The sequence below is a fragment of the Chenopodium album genome, chromosome 7, assembly GCF_948465745.1.
Source record: "Chenopodium album chromosome 7, dcCheAlbu1.1, whole genome shotgun sequence".
NCBI lineage: Eukaryota > Viridiplantae > Streptophyta > Magnoliopsida > Caryophyllales > Amaranthaceae > Chenopodium > Chenopodium album.
This window is the reverse complement of record NC_137840.1, coordinates 10,389,843-10,411,402: the sequence shown is the minus strand read 5'-3', so window position 1 is coordinate 10,411,402 and position 21,560 is coordinate 10,389,843. Positions and strand designations below refer to the sequence as shown.

At 37.7% G+C, this 21,560-nt stretch overlaps 1 non-coding gene across 1 annotated transcript; it reads left to right on the top strand.

Moving 5' to 3' along the window:
• Window positions 1-1,952: 1,952 nt before the first annotated feature.
• On the top strand, window positions 1,953-2,059 carry LOC145641209 (small nucleolar RNA R71). Its single transcript, XR_014115270.1, has one exon. It is a non-coding gene; the product is annotated as a small nucleolar RNA R71 (small nucleolar RNA).
• Window positions 2,060-21,560: the final 19,501 nt, after the last annotated feature.

Below are 21,560 nucleotides of genomic sequence, written 5' to 3'. Positions count from 1 at the left end.
AGAGATTGAACCTGCCCTAATAATAGGCCTCTACTTTATTCTGATCGTATTCATGTGCGCTTTTTAATTAACATGCAATCAATAGGATTCACCCTAAACCTGTTTATCTATGTTGATTGAATATAATGCACAAATAAACTATTATTGGTGATCACTTGAAATTATAATCACATTAACCCTAACAAGATTATTAATTATCTTATTAAGCGTGATTACAAATACGAATTCCCTTTAAACATGCATAAAAGGTGTGACCAAGCAATGAAAAATAAGCATCAAGCAACATAATAATAATCATGATAATAATAATAATTACCATAAAATTATAATAACAATATTCATAATCATCATAAATCATAACAATTATAATCATAATCATGTTCATGTTAATATTAAGCATAATAATTGCAAGATCCTAGGCATGATACTAACAAGATTAATAACAAACCCTAGCATGTCACTAAGCAATAAAAATCAAATCTTTAACCCTAACATGATACTAACAATCATAAATATTAGGAAGAACATAGGAAGCATCGCAACAATCATATTTAATATTAAAATTACCCTAAACATGATACTAGGAATATCATAATAACAATATAAACATGATTTCTACATCATAATATCAATAAAAAACTATTAAAGAACTTACTTTGATGCCTCGTACCTCTTTCTAATAACAAAATACACACGTTAGTAACTTCAAGGAAAATAATAATCAAAACAATTAAAATAATTGAAAGAGAGATTTGGGACCAAACCCTCAGAAATTAAACCTTTCACGTCTAGGGCGAAGCCAACTTCGAATATGGCTAGATGCTTCTAGATCTTGTGAATGCGGAATTTTGTATATAAAAACAAGGTTTAGAGAAAGAGAGAATGAAAGAGATGAATTGATTATAGAGGAGAATTGATGAATGAAAACTGATTGTAGGTGAGAATTCGTGAGAATTGGTGAATGAAAACTGAGTTTTTAATACGTTATTTATAGAGAAAATCAGCCAAAAAGATAAAATATCAAAACAGAGTCTGTCGCACAAAAAAACAGAGCTGGCGCAAACCCTGGCTAATTGGCGCCTGGCACCAACACTAGCGCCAGGCGCCAGGCCTGGTCCCAGGCGCCAATGCCTGGGGTCAGGCGCCAAGCCTGGTTTTAACGCGTTTTCGAAAATCAGATAAGTTTGCCGTACTGGAGGATAAAATCATATAATTTCCTCGAAAATGCTATTTGATTTTAATTAAAACTCTGAAAAGTCAAAAGTCAATTTATCAATGCTAATTGAATTAGGAATGAAAAGAACTTTCTAGAAGAATCTAGAAGACTAAAACCATTCCTAATTGCATTAGGAATGACAAATCATATTAGGCCTTCCCCTAGATCATTGGGCCGCATATAAGGCTCTAACTGGGCCCAGTTTAGTAAATTGGCCATAACTTCCTCAATATTCATCGGAATTGGGCTTATAATATATCGTTGGAAAGCTCTTGTCAAGCCCCATCCAACTACACTACTATTGGACCCATATCATGGACCACCCAAACTGGATTGACTGTTTTCTTAAAATAAGTTTCAAAAACAGAGAGAAGAGAAAAGAAATTAAAACTATCCGCAACACTAGACTTTCCACACTTTCGCTTCATTTGATTATGATTCGACGTAAAAGGTACTCATCACTGGGTTTGGTTTTGGGGAGACACAAATGGGTGTCTACATCTACTCTCCATGTGCTTTTGAATATTAACCAACATTGCTCTAATTTCCACTAGAGAAGGGTCAGAAGATGAGGAGGATTGTTGTGGTTGGTTCTTCTAACTAGCATTGGGATGGTAATATTTCTGCTGCTGTTGTTGTGGCGCCTGTGGTTCTTGTGGTGGTGGATTTTGAACATTAGTACTCTGAAGAATTTTCAATGCCATTATAAAAGGCTTGGATTAACTGCCATTGTACTAAATTATGGTGAGGGCATTCTCTTTGTAGGTCCTTGAACCTCTCCCAAGCCTCATATAAAGATTCATCGGCTTCTTGGGCGAAGTTCTGAATCGCACTCCGTAGTACGGCTGTTCTCTCTGCAGGATAATACTTGTTATAAAAGTTCAAAACAAGAGTTTCCCAGTCAGTTATACCAAGTGCAGTTCTATTTAAGCCATTAAACCACAATTTAGCTTTTCCCGTTAAAGAAAAGGGAAAGAGAATCTCCCTGATTTGGTCTTGAGTGACCCCGGCTTGCCTGATGGTATTACAATATTGACAATAGTCGGCAATGTGAAGATTTGGGTCTTCACCCTTGGCCCCACTAAATTGCTTCCTCTCTTTCATTGTTATAAATTGAGGCTTAATTTCAAATTGAACCCCATCAAGAGCCGGAGTAGGGGTGAGATGTGGAAAATCTGTAAGCTTGGGTTGTGAGTAATTACTAAGCTTCTTTGGAGCCGTCATCTCTGATTCTGCGTCTGATGATGTCTCTGAATCGCTAGAACCAGTCGGAGGATCGCGGTGATTATTGTTATTATCACCAGAATCCGCCAAGATTTGCTTGTAGAAATTTTTCTGTCTATGAAAGGAGCGTTCGATCTCAGGATCGAATGGGATGTACCCTGATCTGGAACACCTGGGCATAAACAAAAACTAGAAGCAAATGTGAGATTTGCCTCAGAGAACTAACGTTCTCTGAGACAAGAAGAAAAATAATCTAGACTACAAAAACAATCAGAAATAAAAATAAAACCGTTTCCCCGGCAACGGCGCCAAATTTTGACAGGGTAAAGTCGTATCCCCTAATCAAAAATAAATACCTAAGTCCTCTAACTAAAGCAGATAGGGAAGTAGGGTCGATCTCCACAGGAAAACAAGTCTTTCTATTCCTAATTAACTAATATAATCTAGATTATGAAATAACAAATATTTATATTTGAGTAATAAACTAACCTACGAAGAACGAGAATAGGGAGAAAACAATATATAAAAGGATCTAGGGCATAGGTTCACCAATAAATAATACTCCAGGGTAAAACATAATAATCAATCATTGACATTGCATAAATAACATGATTAACAGGCTCTCGCAATTTATTAATCAACATAGATCTAACAGGCTTTTGCAATTTACTAGATCTAAGTCCCTATTGAAAATAGCCTTTAATATCAAATTAACATCTGCTCGATTCATCAATTCAATATTGCTATACTTTTACAAGCCGTAATTGTAAAACGTTAAAATAATTCAATAAGAAATTATCATGCAATACCAATAATCAATAATAGTCAATCATCAATGCATCAATTAACCAGATTGTAAAGGGCTTTCGCTACGTATTACAGTCACACAATTAATTTACCGGTATTAAATCTCATCTCTCGAATCTCGACTTAACCATTTATAAATTAACCTGCCTATTGAAACTAGACCTAAACATCAATTCTCATCTCTCGAATCTCGAATCAATGTTGTCAAACACATGCATAAAAGATCAGGCCTAATCTAGTCACAGAGCATTAAATCAATCAATAGGAAATTAATCTAGCATTGATAATTAACAACAATAAATTACCCCTTCATATTATTCATGTATCCCCATAAACCCTAGAAATAGAACTACTCACACATATTAAAAACTAAACTAATCAAAGCAATAAAACAAGTCATGATGGAAGGAATAAAATAAACAACTAAGATTAAGAGAAGAGAAATCGTTACCAAACAAATCTGGTATTAAGAGTAGAATTAAGAACAAAGGTTTAAGAGAGAATTTAAGGGAGAGAAAAAATTCTAAGTAGAGAGAGAAAGTCTAAGAAAGAAGGTAATCCCAAAATTACGTACAAATCTCGTACTTAAACGTTCCCTAAAACAAAAATTTAAACTAAACTAATCAGGTCCTATAGAAACACGCGCCCGATCGGGCCCGCCTTTTTCTTTGCGCTCCTTCTCAGCAGCATCGCCCGATCGTGCTAGACGCTCGCACGATCGGGCGCGCTATAAGTCACGCACATCACTAAGCATGCCGCGCCTGATCGTGCTAATACTTGCCCGATCGGGCCCTTGTTTCACTTTGAGGCTTGGACTTCGATTAGGCTTGATTTCTCGGCCCAATCCGGATTTCCTCTTTGGGTCTTGAATACTCGGTCCAAATACCTCGGAATCCCAATTACCGAGCCCTTAATCACCGGCTCGATGACTCTAACCGGCCCTGGGCTATAAAATCTGGTCGTGTTTCTCCAATGCTCGTGATTGCTCCAAAATAACTCGGGAAAATACTTCAAAAGCATAAATCCCTGCAAAAGTCAACCAAATCTACGAAAACACTAGAAAACACCAATTAGTAATAAAAGTGGCTCTAAAGAGCCAAAAACACTACTAATTATGACCAAGGGACGGGGGTAAAATACTATATAAAATAGACACATCAATAGGCCAAGAATTAGGTTGGTTTATGAAATGTATTTGGATTGAATATGGATTTAGCACTCCAAAGATTAAATACTTAACTCGACCAATAATCACAGTGAAAGGTTGTTCATCATCGAGTTTGGTTTTAGGGAGACATTTTTAGGTTTCTACAGAAGCCTCCACTTTGACTAAGTTTGTAGAAATGTCAGTTTTGAAAACGATAGTCAAAGTAATCGATAGAATGGAGAATGATTTAAGACGTTTTAAGATCCTAAAATCACTCTTTATACGCCGATACATACCTGCAGAAAAATGTTAGCTCCACATATAAAAGAGTGAAGGGATATAATACACCAGTTATTGGTGACAAATATGTTTTGTAGTTTTCTACGCCTGAAGAAATCCACCGAACGAAGACTACTGTGATATTTTTCCCTGCCTCGGGAATGATGATTCGACGCCTCTGGAATGCTGTTAGATGATGATTTTTCCTCACCTCGGGAATGTTGTTAGATGATGATTCCACGCCTCTAAAACGCTGTTAGATGATGATTTCACGCCTCTAGAACACTGTTAGATGATGACTTCATGCCTCGGGAATGCTATAAACGCTGACTTCTTCACCTTGAGAGATAGGAAAGACCGACAATTTTCTACAAATGGTACGAATGGTGAAAAACTTGTCTGAATGAATATAGCTTCCTCGCCTCAGGAAAATCTATCCTAAGCTATCTAGCCTCGAGCAACCTATTGAATGAAGATCATTCCCACGCCACAAGAAAAGTTATTGAGAGCTACTCCACCTCGAATAGCTTATTGGATGAAGATAACTTCCTCGCCTCAGGAAAAGTTAACGTGAGCTACTTCGCCTCGAGAAGCCTATTGAATGATGATCATTGAGTATTTGATGAATGATGATGGTTCGATTATCCCCGAACATGGACCGTAGATGGTTCGCTTGTCCCTGAACGCGGGTTGTAGATGGTTCGCTTGTCCCCGAATGCAGGTTGTAGATGGTTCGCTTATCCCCGAACGCGGGTTGTAGATGGTTTTCTTATCCCCAAACATGGGCCAGGATGTAGATGATTCGCTTATCCCCGAACGTCGGCTGTAACTAAGACCTGCAAAATAAAATTTGCCAATGGACTCGTATAGACTATGATTGACTTCACTAACTAACTTGACCAGGCTTGACTTGACATGACATGACATCAGTATGACTTGTGACTGTGTGTGTATAGTTTGTGTGTGTGTGTGGAGGGTACCGACTTTTCTCCCAAAATGATAATAAAAAGCAAAAATTTCCATTTTTGTCATGAGTGGAGGGTACCGACTTTCTCCCAAAAAAGAAAGATGTGAAAAATGAAGTGAGAGTTTTCAAACGTTCCTCGATAAATATTTTGAAAAAGTTTTTTAACTTCCCCAAAAGAAGAAAGATGAAAAAAGGAAAGGAGTTTTGAACTTCCTCGCTGAGAAAATTTTGAAAAAGTTTTTGAGATTCCCTAAAAGAAAAAACATGAATACAGGGAGAAGTTTGAACTTCCTTGTTGAGAAAATCGAGATGAATGGCATAGATTTTCTTTTTGTCAAATTGACTCACTCGTCTCAAAAATAATGTTTGATAAATGTTCTTAGGCTAGGAGGCTAAGGACGATTACCTCATATGACATAATCAATGTATGCACTTAGGTCATTAAGCTAAGCACAGTAATGTATGTTGCTTAGGTCAGGAAGCTAAGCATCACATAATGTATGAAGAACAATCTTGATGAACGTTGCTTAGGTCTTGATGCTAAGCACGTATATAAATGAAGTGATTGCTAAGTATTGCATAATGAACGTTGCTTAGGTCAAGGAGCTAAGCACGATAACCTTTGTATAATCGCCATATATCTTTGATATATAAATTTTTCTAAGCACATTATAGGATGCGTGATACAATGAATATTGCTCAGGTCAGGAAGCTAAGCAAGTATGCAATGTTTCCTTTAATGAATATAGTTTTGAAAGATGATGAAGCATGCGCGGTAGGGGAACAAGATTTTATGATAAAGGGTTCCTAAGGGAAGGATGTTATGGAAATGTAAGTGTATGAATGTGATACTAAGGCTGGCTGCAAAGGTTATGGTGATGGAAAGAAATGTGAGAAGAGTCAAGATGGTGACTCTTTAAGCTGGGTAGGTTAATGATGTGGGTTTAAGCCCCCAAGTCTAGCTCTAGGTGAATAGGGATAAGCATTGGATATTATTTGACTTGATCATTCATATGAATGTGGTCGTACCTCGATGTGAGGTTGCCTGCGTATCCGTTAGGAATCAGGCCGAACATATTTCTCACCGAACTTTGCACAAGTGTATGTACACCACAAAGTGGTCTTTTGAGGGTTGTAATGTGGTTAAGTTGATGTTTAAAGAAAAAATGTCCAAGGCTCAAGACCCGAGAGAAGCCCCCCAAAGATATGCAATTGTGTTTTGAAATTTGGATTTTGTAAGTTTTAGTTTTCACTTTTTTTTTCTTTGAATTTTTGTTCTTTTTTCATTTTTTTTTTCGTTGAAAAGGGCAGATGGATTTAGCCAAACTTTTAAAGAATATATGCCTCAAGGATATGGAGGAAACCCCACTCTCCACAATATATGTTGTTTTAAAGAATACTACAAGAAGGGGGGGTTGAATTGTAGTATGAGAATTTAGCCAAACTTTTTGCGGAATTAAAATTAAGTTACCTAAAGGAACTGAAAGATTAACTAAAGGAACTAAAGAATGCAAGAGAGATTTTACGTGGAAAACTCCTTGGCCCTAACAAGGAGAAAAACCACGACCACTTGGGATTTTGGGAAAAGAATCTTAACTATAAAAGGGCAAATGATCCTATTACAAGCTAACAACTCAAACTCAAGTTCCTCTACGAACTTGAGACCCCGAGGAACAAGTCACCCAACTTGTTACTCTTCTCTTCTCTTTCTCTCTTCTCACTTCTCTGTTCTATCTTCTCTTTCTCTTCTCTTTCTCTTCTCTTTTTCACTTCTTTTTCTCATACACAAAAGTTCACTTGAACTTCCCCATTCCCCAAATTACAACTCGAAAGAAAAACAAACTCTAGTATAAGAACATTAAGAACACTCTAATGAACTTGTGTGGAATTGACACTTGACTCGATTTTAAGCTTGAAAACTTATGTGAGCAAGGGTGAGTTTTTCCATCTGAAAGAAACAACTATTTATAGACCAAAATTCGTTTAGGAAAAATTTCTTTGTGCAGCAAATCCACAACGCCACTACTCCAACCCACTAAGAAGATCATGTTCCTAAAATTAAGGAAACATGAACTCCTCAATGTGCAAGACCATGACTTGAAGAAAATCATGGAGGAGTAGGTCGCAAGCTTTTAGAAAACGTGGGAGATTTTATTTTCTAAAGATATTTTTGAAAGTCAGAAATAAAATCTTTTTGGTTAAGAAAAAGATAATCGTTAAAGACTTAACCACTTTCCTAAAAACTAGCATGCACAATTTTATCTTTTTAGACCAATTCCACACAGCTTTTTCGAGTGCAATTTAATATCTTATACTTACATAAATCCTAGAATATAAAATATATTTTAGTCTTCATGTTCTCTGATGAAGCTTGTACTCCGAGGCTTCTGTTCCTTGGGAGGAACTTCTCTTCTCTAATGAGGCTTCTTCTCTGAAGTTTTTGTTCCCTAAGGGAACCTTTCTCTTCTCCAGTCTTCATTTTTGAAGCGCCAGTTCCTGAGAGGGAAATCTTCCATATGGATAGCTCTGCTTCTGGCCTTCTTGTTCCTCATGGTATTTTTACAAGACACTTCATTCTCCTAGTCTTTGTAACTGAGTACACACTTAAACAATCAAGCACTTATTAGTTTGTAAGTAAGTGAGGTTGTGTCATCATCAAAATCATTAAGTCCAACAATATTCCCCCTTTTTGATGATGACAAACAAACCAAACTTACTTATAAGGAAACAGAGATAATCCATTTTATTCCTAAAGAAAGGAAATGCAAAAAACAAAATATAATGCAGAATGGAAACTAATGTTAAGAAAATAAAAACAATGCATAAATAAATAACTTAAGGAAAAACTTGAAAAAAACTTGTATATACATTATATCTGCTTGTAGATTAGGCAGCTTGTGAAGATTTCGAATAGAGACCATAGAATGATTAAGTTTCCTTGACAGTTTGCATCCTTTACCCCTTTTGGCATTATAAAAAACTAACACACATATATAGTATACCATAACACAGCACCATCTAGTGGTTTAGTGTTAAGACAAGAAGCATGCATAGAGAGAAAATGTTCACAAAGCATATAGGCAGAAGAAACATAGATTATAAGCATCCAAAACCGATGTAAAACATCGGCCAAATGTACCCAATTTGCAAGTTTTAACAAAAGAAATTAAAAAGTACCCAAAATATTACAGACCAAATTAAAAATTGTTCCCATAAGAAGATAAAATAAAATTTCATCAACATATATAAAAGGCTGCAGATAATGTAGGTTAAGAAGCAGTGCTCTGGTCATCATCAACAGCAAGATCCTCCAGCTTCTTGCTGATTTGAGACACTATGTCCTTAACAGTGGACTGTCTCCCCTGTTCTGAGCTTGTGACCAGTTCCTTCACATCAGCATCTAGAGTGTGTACACTCTTCTTCAGTTCCTCCATCTTCACATTTGACTGCTCTTGTTCCTTCAGCAATTGTTGGAGCATCTCTTTCATCTCCTTCACATCTTCGCTGGGAACCTTAGGTGGGGAACTGAATGCTGCAAAACCTGTACCTGTAGATGCATACTTGCCCGAAATAGGAGAACTTGTGCTTTTCTGCAAATCCTCTTGCACCCTTGAGATATCAATGCAAATGGGAGCAGAGGTCTCCTTTTTCTTCATCAATCTCAAGGTCTTCCTTTTCTTCCTTCCCCCTGTCTTAATGACCTCTTCCACCTGCTTTTCCTCTTCCTCCTCTTGCTCCTGAATTTCCTGAACAACTCCATCAACCACAACACCAACCCTTTCATCTTCCCCCTCAAATGGTGCACTCACTTCCCTAGGTCTTTTCTCCTTTTCCTCCTGCACAGCTTCAAAACACCCATCTACAACCCTCAACTTATGGTTTTCAAGGAATATAGGTTGTATGTACTCAGTGTTTTTGAGGGGCAGGGGTTCAACAGCAGTCAAGGAGATACCAAAGCTTTCAAATACATAGGTGAGTAAGTTACCATATCCCACCTTCCATCCCTTAAGAACACAGTGGGAAAGGTGTTGGATCATGATGGAGGGAAAGTTGATTTGGATCTTTTTGGCTAGGCAATAGATTAGGATAGAATCAAGCTTGTTGGCACTGTCTCACTTTTGAGAACGAGGGATTATGTCATTGAACACAAATTTTAACAAGATTTTATCAAGAGGGGTTAGGTCATTGTGATTTATGTAGGTTTCCTCAGGGTCACCACCTAGATACTCCACTATTTCATCAATATTAGCATCAGGAAGAGGGTTCCTTATCACATTATTTTTGAAATAAATATCGTAACCAGTATTGGGCACATCAAACAACTCAACCAAATACATAGCATCAAACTCAATATCCTTCTTAAGCACACAACAACGAATTACACCTTTAGAGTACTTAAAGCTTTTACAGAAATCCTTCATAGCATCAATATACAAACTCCGATTGAAACATTCACCCAACAAATTCACCCAATTTTGAGCCTTAATTAAATCAAACAGTTCATACAACTTAACAGACTTACACCAAGGAAGATTAATAGCCAAACCTGTCACAAAGTGATCACTAATCTTTTCTTGCCTTTTCAAGGCTGCTGGCTTGTCCCGGTAATTGACCCCTAGTTCTGGAACGCTTTCTTCTTCTTGTTGCATGTCATCGGACTTTGTTTTTCGAGAAGACTGAGATTCAGTGGTTGAATCCACTTTTGGAGGCTCTTGGTCTTCAATAGGAGTAATTTCCGGTGGGATTTCCATGGTAATGTCTGGAATTGGGTTTGTGTTTAAGTCGGCTTCAATTTGGGTTTTTGGAGAGGTAGACATAGGAGAGTAATTTTGATCGGAGTGATGAGAGAGAAGGTAATTTTTGGGTGGTGTAAATTTGTGTGAGGCTGACATCTTTTATGGTGGAGGTAAATTGGTGAAGTGAGGTGTCGCTTGGGAGGTGAGGTGAATTTAGTTGATTTGACACTCTTATTTATTGCTTAGGGAAACGCAAACCGTGTTTTATGATAGTATTGCACTTGGGCTACTTTTGAAGAAAGGATAATGATGAATATTAGATGTATTCATCTGAATTTTGTGTTTAGATAAAAAATTGGAATTTTGAGAATTGGATAAACACAAAAACTTTATCTCTTGAATTTTATCAATAAAGAACACTTGCACATACAACTTGATACACGGAACAAATCAACAAGGCTCATGCAACCAATTTTGGACTTTCCATATTCTATGACTCTCAAATTTACATGCCCTTAGTGAATATTACTCCTGCTCACAACCTGTCTTAACTATGTAATTAAACATATAACACTTGTGCACAGTATACAATAGTTTAAGCACGTTATTTTGAGCTTCATACCTGAGGGAACTTGATGCATTTTTCTCAGTATAACTTAATCATCCCAAGTTCCATTCTCATCTTCTCATGCCTTTCTCTATTCAAGGGTTTAGTCAATATATCTGCAATTTGATTGTCAGTTTGGCAGAAATCTAATTTAATTAAACCCTTTTCAACATTATCCTTAAGGAAATGATGCCTTATATGAATATGCTTAACTCTTGAATGATGGACTAGATCTTTCGATATGAAAATTGCACTAGTGTTATCACAGTAGATAGTAATGAAATTAAATTTAATACCAAAGTCTCGCAACTGTTGTTTAATCAAGAGGACTTGAGAGCAACATGCAGCTGTTGCTACATACTCAGCCTCTGCAGTAGACAATGCAACAGTATTTTGTTTCTTGGAACCCCAAGAAACTAGACAAGAGCCAAGGAACTGAACCATACCTGGGGTGTTTTTCTTATTAACTAGGTCACCTGCATAGTCAGCATATGTGAATCCTCTAAGCATAAAGTCATCACTTCTAGGATAGAACAGACACGGGTCATCTGTTCCTTTGAGGTATCTCAGAATTCTCTTAACAGCCGTTAGATGTGATTCTTTAGGGTTAGACTGAAATCTAGCACACAATCCAACACTAAAAGAAATGTCAGGCCTACTGGCTGTTAGATATAGCAATGAACCAATCATACCTTGGTAAGTGGTTTGATCCACACTTGTTCCTTGTGGATCCTCATCAAGTCTTGTTGCTGTTCCCATAGGTGTATGATTTGTCTTGGCATTCTCCATGTTGTATTTCTTCAGAAGTTCCTTGACATACTTCTGTTGGTGAATCATTATTCCTTCAGCTGTTTGCTTTATTTGAAGTCCAAGGAAGAAATTTAATTCACCCATCATGCTCATCTCAAATTCACCACCCATTAGCTCAGCAAAGTACTTGCACAAACCATTGTTAGTAGCACCAAATATAATATCATCTACATAGATCTGTACAACTAACAAATCAGTTCCTCGAGATTTAAGAAAAAGAGTTTTGTCTACTTTTCCTCTTTTGAAATCATTTTTCAGTAGGAACTTTGAAAGCCTTTCATACCAGGCTCTTGGAGCTTGTTTAAGCCCGTAGAGAGCTTTATCAAACTTTAAAACATGATTTTGAAATTTAGGATTTTCGAAACCTGGAGGTTATTCAACAAACACCTCCTCATTTAAGAAACCATTAAGAAAAGCACATTTCACATCCATTTGATAGAGTTTGAAACCCATAAAAGAAGCAAAAGCTACTAGGATTCTAATAGCTTCTAATCTAGCTACAGGAGCAAAGGTTTCATCGAAATCAATACCTTCCTGTTGGTTGTAGCCTTTCACAACCAATCTTGCCTTATTCCTTACAATGGTGCCATGTTCATCAAGCTTATTTCTGAACACCCATTTGAGCCCAATAACTTTCTTTCCCTTAGGCTTTGACTCAAGGTGCCAGACTTTGTTCCTTTCGAACTCATTGAGTTCCTCCTGCATGGCCACTATCCAATCAGCATCTCCCAAGGCTTCTTGATGATTTCTTGGCTCTAGGATGGACAGAAAAGCATGGAATGCATAGTAGTTCCTCATTTGTGATCTTGTTTGCGTTCCTTTTCCTATATCACTGATAATGAGATCAGTTAGATGGGAATCTTGATACTTGAATGGCCTGGGTTTAAATTCCTTTGTTGGAACTCCAATTTGAGGAGCTTCTGGTTCTGTTCCTCCTGCTTCTTCTACTTGTTCCTCATTTACCTATTCATCGGGTTGAGGAACCTCTCCATTTTCTTGATGATCCTCTTCTGGAGCAGGCTGCTTTTCTTTGGTTTGCTTCTGAGTCTCTTCTTCATCCATGTCTCTTATCATTCCAATTTCAAAATCATTATCTTCTTCTTGTTCCTGTACACTCACAAATTGGTTAACTTCATCAAAGATTATATGAATGATTTCCTCAACACACATTGAGCTTTTATTGTAGACTCTATAAGCTTTGCTATCAGAGGCATATCCTAGAAATATAGCCTCTTCACTTCTTTCATCAAATTTCCCTAGGTTTTTCTTACCATTATTATGTACAAAGCACTTACAACCAAAGGCTCTAAGATGAGATATGTTTGGCTTCCTTCCCCTGAATAGTTCATAGGGAGTCTTGTTGATGATACTTCTGATTGTTACCCTATTAAGGATGTAACATTCTGTATTCACGGCTTCAGCCCAGAAGTTCCTTGGCAATCCACTTGCAATCAGCATCGTTCTAGCCATTTCCTCAAGGGTTCGATTCTTCCTTTCTACAACTCCATTCTGTTGGGGAGTCCTTGGAGCTGAGAAGTTATGATTCATGCCATTTTCCCTGCAAAACTCATCGAATCTTGAGTTCTCAAATTCAGTTCCGTGATCTGATATGAGATGGACTATGGAGTGACCACTGATTTTCTGTATTTTCTTGGCAAAGGCAACAAACTCGTTAAAAGTTTCATCTTTACTAGCAAGAAAAATAACCCAAGTGAATCTAGAATAATCATCAACAATAACCAAAACATATTTCTTGCCACTCCTGCTTTGAATTCTCATGGGACCACACAAATCCATATGGATTAATTCCAAAGGCTTTGTAGTGCTTACCATTTTCTTTAATTTTAAAGATGAGCGAACATGCTTGCCTTTCACACATGCATCACGAACTTTGTTCTGTAGGAACTTGATAATAGGAAGTCCCACAACCAAGTTCCTTGACCTCAGCTTGTCCAGTAATGAAAAGCTAGCATGTCCAAAACGTTTATGCCATAGCAGGGGATCATCTTCAACAACACTCAGACATGTAAGGTTGTTCCTTGGGATTAAGTTGAGGATAACTGTATAAGTGTTCCCTCTTCTTGTTCCTTCTAGAACAACCTTTTCTGACTTGTTGTTGATGATGTTGCAAGAGTCAGAAGTAAAACTTACAGAGTTTCCTTTATCACAGAATTGTGATATACTGAGCAAATTGTGCATTAAGCCCTCGACCAGGAACACATTATCAATGGAATGAGATTTAGATCTTCCAATTTTGCCTTTTCCAATGATCTCGCCCTTCTTATTATCCCCAAAGGTTAATGATCTCATTACTGTCATGTGCTTTGAACAACCGCTGTCGAGATACCACGAGTTGTTCCCCCTCACTAGGACCTGCAAGAAAACTAAGCATTAGGATCAGAAACCTAGGTTTCCTTGGGTTCCTTAGACGTGGATGCAATATCAGTTTTCTTGACCCACACTTGTTTTACATTTCTTTTATCAGCTTCTTCTCTTATCCTACACTGTCCATAGAGATGTCCAGTTTTACCACAAAAAGTGCATACCTTCATGCTAGGAAGCTCAACATATTTCTTTTGCTTACCTTTATTCTTGGTCATATAACCAAGGCCTTCAGTTCTTTTTCCTTGAGCTTCAGCTATCCACTTAGGTATGACTTTTGGGTCAACACTTCTATCCTTTCTAGCATTCAGTTCCGATTCAAGTTGATCCTTTTGGGTTTTTAAATTAGAAAGCTCATTTTTCAAATTTTCAAAATCAACATTGAATTTAAGGAACTGATTGCTTGAGGAACTGCTAGAACTGATATCAGAATTTATGAGCTTATACTGAGTTAATTCAACATTAAGAAGAATACTTTCATTCTTAATTCTATCAGCTATCTCAGTTATGTGTTTGTATTTAAAATCAAGTTTTCTTAGTTTGCTTTGAGACTTGGCATAGGCTGTTTCCAACCAAGCACCATGTTCTTTGCAAACCTTAAGAGCTTTTTCACATTTATTCAACTTCACACCTGTATCTCTAAAGAATTCTTCTTATTCTAGACATAAATCTATAAAGACATCTTTAGAGAGTGTTTTAAGCTGTTTAGGATCAAGAAATACCTCTTTCTGGAGTTCCTCAGGGTAAGCCTTTTCATCATCTGATTTGGCCATCAAACAAAGATTGGTCGTCTCCTCTTCTGGTTGGTCATCATCTTCTTCTTCACTTTCTGAGTCTCCCCAGGCTGTTATCATGGCCTTTCTCATGTCTGACTTTTGATAGTTTGCTTTGCTGAATTTTTCTCTTCCCTATTCCTTAGCCTTTCCTTTCCCTTTATCATTTCCCAAAGGGGACAGTCTCTGATAAAGTGATCTCAGGATCCACACTTGTGGCAGCTGTAGTCAGGCTTTGGATCTGAGATCTTTTTCCCGAAGTTCCTTGAGGTTCGGCCTTTCTTGAACATCTTTTTGAATCTTCGCACAATTAGGGCAGCCTCATCCTCGTCCACTTCTGAGTTTTCCTCCTCATCAGCCTTAAGAGCCAATCCTTTGTTCCTTATGGGTTCATTGTTGACTCCAAGGTGTAGCTCATGAGTCATGAGAGAACCTGCTAGTTGTTCAATATTGAACTTTGTGAGGTCCTTCGTTTCCTGAAGGGCTGTCACCTTAGCTCTCCATCTCTCATCTTGTGGAAGACTTCTAAGAACCTTCCTAACCTTCTCATCTGTAGGAATCTGTCTACCAAGGGAAACCAACTCATTTATGATGTTAGTAAATCAGGTTAGCATCTCTTGAATGGTTTCCTTAGGCTGCATTTCAAATCTTTCATACTTAGACATAAGTAGATCGATTTTTGAGCGTTTAACCTCATTAGTTCCTTCATGAGTAATCTGCAGCAAATCCCAGATTTCCTTAGCGTTCTTGCACCCCATAACACGATTGTGTTCGTGAGGTCCAAGTCCACAGTGGAGCAATTTCACAGCCATGACATTTGTTTCCATTTTATCAAAGTCCACTTTTTCATATTCAGACATAGGCTTAGGGATTACCTCGTTCTGAGCATTTGTTTTGGTGACTTCAAAATCACCAACCTCGATGACCCTCCAGACTTGGTAGTTCTCTGCCTTGATAAAGATCTCCTAGCGGTTCTTCCAGTAAGTATAGAACTTGCCGTTGAACATAGGAGGCCTCTGAGTTGAGTATCCTTCCTCAAGCTTTTCATGAGTATTCATTTTCTCCAAGACCTTTCTTCTTCAGGGTTTCCTGATTTTCCTAGAAGTTAGGCTCTGATACCAATTGTTGTTTTAAAGAATACTACAAGAACGGGGGGTTGAATTGTAGTATGAGAATTTAGCCAAACTTTTTGCGGAATTAAAATTAAGTTAGCTAAAGGAACTGAAAGATTAACTAAAGGAACTAAAGAATGCAAGAGAGATTTTACGTGGAAAACTCCTTGGCCCTAACAAGGAGAAAAACCACGACCACTTGGGATTTTGGGAAAAGAATCTTCACTATAAAAGGGCAAATGATCCTATTACAAGCTAACGACTCAAACTCAAGTTCCTCTACGAACTTGAGACCCTGAGGAACAAGTCACCCAACTTGTTACTCTTCTCTTCTCTTTCTCTCTTCTCACTTCTCTGTTCTATCTTCTCTTTCTCTTCTCTTTCTCTTCTCTTTTTCACTTCTTTTTCTCATACACAAAAGTTCACTCGAACTTCCCCATTCCCCAAATTACAACTCGAAAGAAAAACAAACTCTAGTATAAGAACATTAAGAACACTCTAATGAACTTGTGTGGAATTGACACTTGACTCGATTTTAAGCTTGAAAACTTATGTGAGCAAGGGTGTGTTTTTCCATCTGAAATTAACAGCTATTTATAGACCAAAATTCGTTTAGGAAAAACTTCTTTGTGCAGCAAATCCACAACGCCACTACTCCAACCCACTAAGAAGATCATGTTCCTAAAATTATGGAAACATGAACTCCTCAATGTGCAAGACCATGACTTGAAGAAAATCATGGAGGAGTAGGCCGCAAGCTTTTAGAAAACGTGGGAGATTTTATTTTCTAAAGATATTTTTGAAAGTCAGAAATAAAATCTTTTTGGTTAAGAAAAAGATAATCGTTAAAGACTTAACCACTTTACTAAAAACTAGCATGCACAATTTTATCTTTTTAGATCAATTCCACACAGCTTTTTCAAGAGCAATTTAATATCTTATACTTACATAAATCCTAGAATATAAAATATATTTTAGTCTTCATGTTCTCTGATGAAGCTTCTACTCCGAGGCTTCTGTTCCTTGGGAGGAACTTCTCTTCTCTGATGAGGCTTCTTCTCTGAAGCTTCTGTTCCCTAAGGGAACCTTTCTCTCCTCCAGTCTTCATTTCTGAAGAGCTAGTTCCTGAGAGGGAACTCTTCCATATGGATAGCTCTGCTTCTGGCCTTCTTGTTCCTCATGGTATTTTTACAAGACACTTCATTCTCCTAGTCTTTGTAACTGAGTACACACTTAAACAATCAAGCACTTATTAGTTTGTAAGTAAGTGAGGTTGTGTCATCATAAAAATCATTAAGTCCAACAATATATCCAGTGGACGATATTTGGGATGAAGAAGATTCACTCATGGACGTTCTCACAAGATCTGGGAGAATGTAACCTCCCATTACCGTACAAAAACCTATTCCTACTACTCAACAAATTCCCATACCTATCATAGAAGACAACGATGTTGTCAAACAACTCAAAAAGACTAAAGTCGAGATGAATGTATGGAAACTACTAGCTATATCCCATCAATATAGGGTAGCAGTAATGGATGCTCTAGCTAAGATAGGAATAGATTCAAAAATTACTCTTGAGGGGTTGGCTAACTTTTTCACGAGTGATCTTTCTAGTCCCATCAATTTGATCACCTTTTATGACAAGGATCTACTTCAAAAGGTGACAAACACAACAAAGCCTTAAATCTCAAAATAATCTGCAAAGGATGAATGTCCCAATGACTCTTGTAGATAATGGATCAGCAATTAATGTTTGTCCACTTCAAACTGCGAGAATGTTAGGAATAAGGAATGAAGACTTGTCTGCATCTACACAGGGAATAAGAGCCTATGACAACACTTGCCGCCAAGCTCTTGGAACCATCACCATGAATGTAACGGCAGGAGTCATAGAACATGCTACTACTTTTCAAGTGGTAGACAACTAGACATTAAAGCATCTTTCAACATATTGTTGGGACGCCCTTGGCTTCATAACCTCAAGGCCCTCCCTTCATCCCTTCTTCAACAAGTAAAGGCTATAGTTGGAGGAATCCCTATTACAATTGATGGTTCTCCAATGAGAATTAAGGCCATCGAAAATTCAATCATAAATGTGGAGCACGATGAAAATGATTAAGATTTGTGGGGCTTTAACGAAGAGGTCTCCTTAATCGAGGAGGATGAAAGAACCCCTCTTTAATAGGACCTCCACTCCAACATGAAAGTAAATGTTATCCTTAGAAAACAGGGACACTTTTCTGGAATGACTTTTGGAAAGAAGAAAGAGATAGCAAAGCAAATGGGATACCTGGCCTCCCTAAATTGGAAACTTTTGGACTTTGTTTCGAACCAACTCTATAAGACCTTAAGCGAGCCTAGGAAAAAGCAAATGCACGTAGGAACACTCGTACCCAAAAGAAAGCAATCCCAATGGATTATTATCCTCTCACCCTAAATAAACAATTCATAAGAGAGGGAGAGGATTATCCATGCCATGAATTTCCTGAACCCTTTGTCAAGAATGGGATAAGACAATCTGGGTTTGAAATCTTCTTGGATTGCAACTTTCTAGATTATATCCCAACTCCTATCCATAAGGATAAAGCACCCCCATGCTTTGAGTATAATGTCATGGGACTTCTCTTTGGGCACGAGAAGAATAAGCCAACATATATGGAGGATAACTCCTTGTTCATTCAAACGGTACTCCAAAATGATAACTTTGACCCTTTTAAGCTCATCACTCCAGCAGAGGGATTATCAAGGATGGCGAAAGACCGTGAAGGTGACTACTCCAAGTGGAATAAAGATCTCTATAACAACATGACAAGGACCAATGTTCAAAGAGTCGTCAGAGTCCGAGTCAGAGTCTTCCCCTATCGAGTCTTCTAAGTCTCTAGCTGTAGCACCTTCCCCCAATTCTATTGTTTTAGCACCTTCTCCTAGAATATTTAGCAATCAAGTCCCAGCGGACATATCCTTGTTTGATGTAATGGTTTCTGAGTTTAATAATATGTCTTCATTTGCTTACTCCTCGTGTCACTCTTTAAACCAAGATGACAAGCATTGCTCAACTAACAATGAAAATGACAAAGAAATAATTAAAGCAATGGAAACACTTGAAAATAAAACACCGGTAATTGATGATACTAAAACGGTTGATATCTCAAAAGATCCAACCATTAAAAGAGAATTTAAAATCGGACTAACACTTAATAAAGATGAAAGAACCGATTTAATTAATATACTATAACAATTTATCGACATATTCGCTTAGTCATATGAAGATATGCCAGGAATAAATAGAGAGATAGCTCAACACACAATACCACTAATTCTGGGAATGAAACCTGTAAAACAAAAGTTACGTTGAATGAAACCTGACGTAACTCTTAAAATAAAAGAAGAGGTACAAAAACAGATAACTACAGGTTTTATCAGGGTATCCAAATACCTTGAATGGGTCGCAAACGTGGTCCCAGTTCCAAAGAAGGATGGAAGGTTAAGAATGTGTGTCGACTATCGAGATCTAAATAAGGCAAGTCCAAAGGACGACTTCCCTTTACCACACATTGACATTATAGTGGATAATACAGCGAATCACACACTTCTCTCGTTTATGGACGAATACGCGGGGTATAACCAGATTTTCATGGCAGAAGAAGACATGGAGAAGACGAAATTTATAACACCTTGTGGCACAAACTATTACACGGTGATGCCATCCGAGTTGAAAAACGCAGGTGCCACTTACCAACGAGCAACGACTGTCTTACTCCATGACATGATGCACAAGGAAGTTGAAGGCTATGTGGATGACATGATTGTAAAATCAAAAGATCGCCCAGGGCATTTAGTAGCCTTAAGAAAGTTCTTCAAAAGGTTAAGGAAATACAATACGAGATTGAACCCATCTAAGTGTGCTTTTAGAGTCACCTCAGGAAAAATCTTGGGATACGTCATTAGCTCTAGAGGAATAGAGATAAACCTGACCAAGATCAAGGCAATCATGTCAATGCCGCCGCCCGAAACCGAAAAGCAAATTCGGGTATTCATTGGCCGGTTGCAATATATAAGTAGGTTCATATCCAAGTTAACAACAATATGTGAACCAATGTTTAAGAAGCTCAAGAAGAATGTGCCAGTAATATGGGACGACGAGTGCCAAAAAGCCTTTGAAAAGATCAAGGCCTATCTCGCTAATCCTCCTGTATTAGCACCAGCACTCCCAGGAATCCCTCTTAGGCTGTACTTAACAGTCACCAAAGAGACAATGGGGGCCATGCTCACACAAGAAGTAGAAGGAAAAGAGAATGTCATCTACTATCTAAGTAAAAAGATGCTCGAGTATGAAATACGCTTTACACCACTTGAGTATCTTTTTGAGAAATCTACACTAAATGGGCGCATATCAAGATGGATAGTCAATTTAGCCCAATTTTGTGTAAGATTCATGCCCCAAAAGGCTATTAAAGGGTCCGTGGTCTCGAACTTCTTAGCGGACTTCCCAATAGAAGATTCCACGCCAATACACGAGAATGACTTTCTAGACGAAGATTTGATGGTCACAGAAGATGATACTTGTACTCTATACTTCAACGGAGCCTCAAACCAAAAGGGATGTAGCGTAGGGGTATTATTAGTATCGCCTAAAGAAGAACGTATTTCAATCTCAATACAATTAGATTTCGACGTTACCAACAACGCTGCAAAATATGAAGCGTGCGTGGTAGGCCTCGAAACAACATTGGCATTGGGAGTAAAGAAACTTTGAATATTCGAAGATTCTTCTTTGATCATCAACCACATTTCCAAAAGATGGAAAGTGAGAAGTGAAAGCTTGGCCCCTTACCAAACATACTTGGAAACTCTCACAAACAAACTGGAAAAGGTAGAATACACATATTTACCTAGAGAGGAAAATCAGATCAATTTGCTGATGCCTTTGCAAGACTAGCCTCAATGGTTAGAATTTCTACATAAATCAAGCAAATGCCTTTAACAATAGAAAAAAGGCATAAACCGGCTTATATTCAAGCTATAGAGGATGATGAAGTGGTCCAATAAGAAGAAGAAGAAGAAGAAGAAGAAGAAGAAGAAGAAGAAGAACCTTGGTATACGTACATCCTCAAACATGTCACCAAAGGAGAATATCCACTCCATGCTGACAAAAGAGCAAAACGAGCTTTAAGATTTTTGGCTTCCCAATATGTGCTCATAAACGACAAGCTCTTCTATGTGTAGGCAAAGAGGAAGACAAAAGGGCAATGAGAATAGTCTATGAAGGAGTATGTGCGTGGAACACATGTAAAAGGCAAAATGCTAGTCCAAAAGATAATACGCGAAGGGTATTATTGGACTACCATGAATAGGGACTATCATCAATATGTCAAAAGATGCCCTAAATGCCAAATATACGCTAACTTACAACATGTTCCTCCATCTCTCCTCTACACCTACACATCTCCATGGCCATTCTCAACATGGGGAATAGATATCAATGGAAAAACTAC